We start from the raw sequence: 7,268 nt of genomic DNA, 5'->3' as shown, positions 1-7,268 counted from the left end.
GGGGAAAGATAGTTGGCTGGCTAGTGGTAAACACAAAATGCCACATGGTCAAGGTCACAACAACAACAACCCTTAAGAAGGCATGGTGACAACAAAGAAGACATGCAAGCCTATGGCAAAAGCACACTGGCTGGATACACAAAATGGCCACCAACCACATGGTCACAAACTCACAACAAGAAGCAAGAGGCCTAGAAAACAAAGAATGCATGCAGGCCTATGGCAAAAGCACACTGGCTGCCTACACTATATGTCCGTCAGCCACATTGTCACAACATGAAACAGGATGCATAGAACAAAGAATGCATTCAATCCTATGGCAAAACCACACTGGCTGAATACACACAATGGCTGACACTCTCATGGTCACAACAAGAAGCAACATGTCTAGGACAAAGAACGCATGCAAGCCTATTGCAAAAGCACACTGACTGCCTACACAAAAAGGCTGGCCCCCACATCGTCACAGCAAGAAGCAGAAGGCCTATTGCATGCAGGACAGTGGCAAAAGCACACTGGCTGCCTATACAAAATGGCTGCCACTCACAAGTCACAAGAAGAAGCAGGAGGCCTGTAAAACAAAGGGGGCAAGCAGGCCTAGGGACAGCCCACTGACTATACAAAATGGCCAGTGCCCACATGGCATCTGGAGCAAAGGCAAATAGTGGCCTATGGCAAACACACACCAGACAAAGGAGGCATGGTAAAACAGAGAAAACAGCATTAATTCAGCAATACCAAAATGAAAACTAACAGGGCAAAAAAAAAGGTTTCCAACAACACACATCCTTCAAATGCATTTCCCCAACTTAGGGCCCCATTAGGATGGCGGGAGAAATTCAGTCCACCCGCCACCCAAGCAGTGTTGGGACCGGCCGCCAGCGGTGTGGCCGTCTCGCACCGCCAATTAGGATGCGACCGCCACCATGGCGGTCGCATTCCATATAGTTAACATTGCGGCAGGTGCTGCTGTATGCAGCACCCGCCGCAATGCCCAAAATACATTTTGTGCATTGCCATGCACAACGTGGCAGGCAGCGCGTGGTGCCAGTCACCTTGTGCATGGCAATGGAGAAGTGCAGTCCCTCAATCCCCCATCACCCCCGGGGGCCCGCAACTGGCCCACAAAGCAATCCCCGCCGGCCCGATGCTGCCATGGAAAGGCCTTTTACACATGGCATCGTAACATGGACGGCGGTGCCTAGAAGTCACTGCCACCATATTATCCCCAAGCTCCGCCTGGCCGGCATTCGGAATGAGTGCCGACCGGCAGAAAAGCACCGGACGGACTTTCCGTCCGCCACGGTACCCCCTGCCATGGTAATATGGCGGGGGGTAGATGTGGTTGTGATGGTGGGCGGATCGCCACCGCTGTCCGGGCAGTGGTGATCCGCCCACCATCATAATCACCCCCTAGTCCTGTACACTGTTTACATGAAAAAAATACCACAAAAAACACATTTTGTTTTTCAATTCAAATCCATCTATGGCCTAAATGCTGTAGACACCACAGAAACAGTTGTTTCATGCACCCATGGGTAGCACTGGACCAACTGGCCCAAATGCCAGTTGGCAGACTAGGCCACATAGTGAATTAAATCAATATTGCAAATGTATTAAATATATAGTAAACTGTGAAACATTTTTCCTTTACAAAATAAGAAAACTAAAAGGCAAAGAAATCACTAGGCCCCTTCTGAAGGCAACCCACCACAACAGAATAAAAAAATAAAAATTAAAAGTACAAATAAATACAGGTGCATGGCCCCAATCAAACAAACAAATCCAGTTTTTCAACTTACTTGTGAAATCTCAAATAGAAAAGTCCATATATCCAATGGTATCTGAGTGATCCTCCAAGCTCCAAATCTAAATAAAAAGTGACCAGGAGTTGGACAAAGCAGCCAGCAATAGTACATATTACTGATGTTGCAGCAGCACAGGAGTCTGAGTCTCCCGCCAAGCATGAACCTCCTCTTTTAGAATTATTGGCTCTAAGATCTCCAGCAAGGAAAAGAAAGGGAATACTCCACCATCTTCTCCAAGCACAGGATTTCACTGCTCCCAATCAGCAGAGAAATCCTTAGCAGGTGCCCTGATTTACAGGCCCCCGGGCCCAGCTGGCTCTTTCCTGAACTCCATAAAAGAGGTGATTGCACCCCAGGCCCTCAGAGACAGCCACTTCTTGATGTTGGGTGATCTTAACATCCATATGGATATACCCACAGAGCCTGAGGCTATCTCCTTTTCTGAATCTCTGTCAGTCCTCAACATTGTTCCCTATGTCTCTCATCCTACACACAATAGGGGCCACACCCTCCACCAGATCATTTCTAAAGTAGAGCTTGAGGTGGATTTGCCCCTACCTCTGGCATGGTCTGACCAATAACTTATTAGTTTTAGGGTATCTAGGATTTGGAAGAGGCTGTCAGACTCCAGGAAAAAAAGGAAAGCAAGTTCAGAGCCTTCCACCGAGTCTCATCTTCTGTGTTTGAGGAGGTGCTGGAATCTTCCACCCCCCTTCTCTCTAGGAACCCCAAGAGGAATGCTCTTCTTCTTCACACATGGGTGCGGCACAGCGCTCACAAATTAGCCCCACTACTGACACGTACTCCTAAGAACGTCAGACCTTCAGCTCCCTGGTTTAATGAGGTGCTTCGAAAAAGCAGGAGCACCTGCAAATGCTTTGAAAGGAAATGGAGAAAAACTTTTAAGCTGATGCTAAACATGAGTATAAACTGGCTCTGAACTCCCATTATACTAAAGTCTATGAGGCAAAAAGAAATTATCTGACAGTCAAAATTGAGTCATCTAGAACCAAAAGAAAGATATTTAGTATGGTAAAAGCCTTTACGGTCCCGTCACCTGTGGCCAAGGCACTCCGGCTCTCTTCTGAATGGACGCACCAACTAACAACTTTCTTTCATGGACAAATTGTGACTATTCAGCAATCCTTCACTAGGGGGCCTCCCATGATCATGAAGCCTTGTTAGCTCCAATTCCAGAGCTTCCATCTGGAGATATCCCTGTTCAGCTGCAGTTTCTTTGGATGCAACCTAAAGTATACCTTGCTATTATCAAGGGCCTCAAGTCAGGCTCCCCTGCTGATCCATGCCCTGCAAAATTGTTGGCAACAGTGGCCATGGCTTTAAATCTTGTGGTAAACAAAATACTTAATTCCTTGCTAGCCGCTGGCCATATGCTCTCTCTATGGTAGCAGGCCAGAATCCTCCCACTGATTAAGAAGCCCTCAGCTGACCCCAAAGGTCTTGGAGATATACGTGAACACGTTCATCTCGGACTATGCAGAAACAAATAACCTTTTGCATACCAGCCAGTCTGGCTTCAGAGCCAACTATATCACTGAATCCGCCTTATTGGAGGTTTTGGAACACATCAAGGATAAGCTTGATTTGGGAGGGAAAGCCATCCTGATCTTATTAGGCCTTTAAAACCGTTCCCCATAATAGGCTTCTGGATAGGATGCGGGAACTCTGAATTGGTGGCTCTGTTTTAAAATTCCTTTCTGGAAGATAGAGGTCAGGAGGTATGGACTCCTCCCTTTGCGGCCACAAACACCAGTCTGAACGTCGGTGTGGTGTAGCGCTCCATTCTGAGCCCCACGCTGTTTAATTTGTATATGTCCCCTCTTGCACCACTGGCTGAAGCATATGGTGCTAAAGTTATCTCATAAGCCGACGATATGCTGCTCCTCTCTACCTGTGACAGTGGAGAGGACTTTGAGGGTGAGAAGATCAGAATATGCCTCTCGAAGGTGTTTGCGTGGCTGAGGACCAATCAAATGAATTTAATCTGGAGAAGTCAGAAATTATATTTTTTGGCACCCCACCTTTGGACGGTTGGAGACAATGGTGGCCAGAAGATATATCACCTCCACTCTCTGCCCAACAAACGATTTAAAATCTGGGCATTATGAAAGATGACACTCTCTCTATGAGAGCCCAAGTCCAATCGAAAGTGGGAACTACCTTTGGCCTCTTGCAGATGCTGAGGAAATTTCTTCCAGTTTTGCCTCTGGATTGCAGGAAGATCATGGTCCAGGCACTGGTTACTTCCAGACTGGACTATGTCAATGTCCTGTATCTGGGCCTTCCTGAATACCTGCTTAGGTGCTTGCAGGTGGCCCAAAACACAGCTGCCAGAGCACTTTTTATGCTTAAGCCAAGGGCCCACATATCCCCACACATCCCCACATCTCAAGGCTCTTCACTGGCTCCCAGTGAAAAAGAGGATCAGGTTCAAAGCTCTGGGCTATCTCAGTAAGAGAGTAACCCAATAGATGCCACCCAGAACCCTGGGATCCTCCTCCATGAACATAGCTTCTGTTCCCAGAATATACCATTCCCAGGTGAGCGACATCTCCTTCAGGTTCCTAGGAGCACAGGCCTGGAAATCGCTTCCTATGTCTTTGAGATCTGTGACTGAGCTAGCCACTTTTAGTAAACTGCTTAAAACCTGGTTATTCTGTCAATTATCTCCCATCCTCTAGCAGCACTGCAAATCATGATTTTCAGTGGCAGGGGGTGTCAGTTTGGGTTGTCAGGGAGGCCTGTTTGAGTGCTGGGGCACCCTTGTTGAGTAGCTGTGCGCTATATAAATGTCTTCATGCAGTCAATGCAGTCATTCACAACTTCAGATGATTATGATAGAGACATGGAGAGGACCCCGGCAGAGTCCAGAAGACACCAGAACAGGCAAGGGAAAAGAAAAGTTCCTGAAAGCCTTAGAAGTATGGAAGAGGATGATAGCGAGGATGACCACGATGAGTTTGTCATTGTGGAAGGTGATACAGTGGAGCCCAACATTGCTATTAAACCTGCTCCGAGAGATATGGCACAGATAGCACCGTCAGCTCCCATATTTTCAAAGCCCCCACTGAGATATGCACTAACCACTACCTCAATAGAAGTATGCACTACAGAGAAGCAAACAATGACACACCTACCTACCTACAGTTCTTCTTTAGGCTTTGGCTTGTGGCAACTAAAAAAGTACTCCTCCAGGGTTTGGGACTTTTTTTATATGGTTAGCAAAGAGGGGAAGCACATTGTAGTATGCAGCATTTTCAAAACCCATGTACATTGACGTAAGCCTGGTGAACATTTTGGTACTTGAGGCCAAACTACCTATTTTAGAAAACACCACACAATCAAGTGGGAGCAGCACCTAAACAAAATTGCTGAACATGGTTGTGGTGGTGAAGGTGAGGAAGCCGGTAATATCAACTGCAAGTCCCATAGTGGGAGGTGATGATGAGGAAACAAAGGGCTACACCTTCATGCAAAGCAGCCCAGCCCAGTCCCCAGCAATGCACTTGCAGATTCATCAGCCTCACTGGCATCACAATGGCACAGGACTCAGAGTCAGATGGAGACACCACAGCATACAGTTACTGCCCCACTATGACGCACACTGTCTACCACCACCTACTTCTCAAAAGTCACCTGTATCAGAGGCGCCAGAAATGAAGAAACAAATGCAGTCTATTATTATGAGCATGCTCAGTCCGGAGGTGCGCTATGACCGTAGCCACCCAATAGCACGTTTGTACAATGGGAAACTGGCAAACCGTTAGCACTGGACCACCTCCCTTGTTCTTTTGCAGAAGGAGTGGGATTCTTTCAACTTATGTTAGACATCTGCCCAAAATGGAAGGTTCCAAGTTTGACTTGTTCCAGCACTGCATCACGATGTGCTGCAATTGGTTGTACAAGCTGTGCAGCAAAGTGTTGTTCACACTATCCACCTTATGACAGACATGCATAGCAGCAGTCAGATGACTGATTACATGTACATCACTGCACACAGGATCTCTTTGCGAGGGTAAAGCAAAAGATAGCTGCAGGTTTGGACCTTGTAGATAGTTTTAAAAGCATTTAGCGGCATGAAAAGGTGGCCATATTTGCCATGAAGAAATCACATACAGCTGTAAACATCTTGGACAAAGTTAACAGCAATATGTATGAATGGCTGAGACCCATAGGTCTCAGAACTGAGTTTGTTGCCACGGACAATGGCAGTAACATAGTCAAGGTGGGATGCACTCCAATGTTTCATTATTTTCCACTACTGTTTTCAGTATTGCATGCAGACTGGTATGGTGTCGTGCCCTAACGACACCCAGATCAACAACAATTTTACGAAATGGGGCGTCATTTTTGCCCCAACCAATCGCACTGCTGACATGCACCATATTGGCAATTTTCACCATATTTAGACCATCTATTCCACATGTTCAGTCACTAGTCCTCCACTCTTCACTCCCATTTCTTATATTTTGATCCACACGCGGTTATCTGTGCCATTTTCCAGGTTTCATCTGTTCGAACTGTGCCCCTCCGGGCCTCTTGTAAGAACATGATTTATGCAAAGTTCATTTAAAAGGCAGTGTTTATTCGATACACCCAATTTCGGGCTAAGGGCGCCCTTCGTCAGGGGCCCTATAATGTTCCTTTGTGAGAAGAGTATTGAATGTCATGTTTTCAAATATGATGGAATGTAAATAAGTTTACGTTGTGTGCACCTGAGCCCAGTAGGCAGGTTGGCTGCTGGCCCCCTCTTTTTTTATATTTAAAACTCGACATTCTGTCTGTGCGCCGGTCTAACCACCCTCCCCTTGGTAAAAAGTTTTATTATTATACATTAGAAGATCTCTGGGTTTTGTCAGCAGACCCCATACTTTAGTGCCTAGATGGTATATCTACATCATAGGAACCGCATGGCTCTTCTCCCTGGAAAGATCCCTCTCCAAGTGTATGTTAACCAGCAGCAGCAGCTGTGTTAGCATATTTTGTCTAGGTGCTAGGAACTGACCAGAACGCAACAACAAGGGGCCTTGTTTATCGACCTTGCGTACAGTGTTTACTCCAGGAACATGCACGAAGCAGACAGTTCTCATGTGAAAGGCATAAACAGAATCTTGTAAGAGTAAAGTCATTTAGTAACGTGCGCAAAAGCAGCATCACAACAGCTGGGCTCATGATAACTTAGCGATGTCAACAATCTCTCTATCAGCAATACTACATCTTCAGTATCTTCATTCAGGGTCCACTCTAGAATTTGAGAACCCTTTTCATGACTCGAGGATTTCATAGCTTTAGTTTTAATTAAATGCTAGCTCTCCAGTGCTAAGAAGAAGGTACTCTTTCTATTTTTTGTTATTTTTATTACCATCAGTTATTCTTTGTTATGTCACATAGCAGTCTGGTCTCAATTCTTTGTAAAGCTGTGATATAATTTATAACCCA

This window comes from Triturus cristatus, chromosome 7 (genome assembly GCF_964204655.1).
Source record: "Triturus cristatus chromosome 7, aTriCri1.1, whole genome shotgun sequence".
Classification (NCBI taxonomy): Eukaryota; Metazoa; Chordata; class Amphibia; order Caudata; family Salamandridae; genus Triturus; species Triturus cristatus.
The sequence above is the reverse complement of the archived record's forward strand: the minus strand, read 5'-3'. Positions refer to the sequence as shown.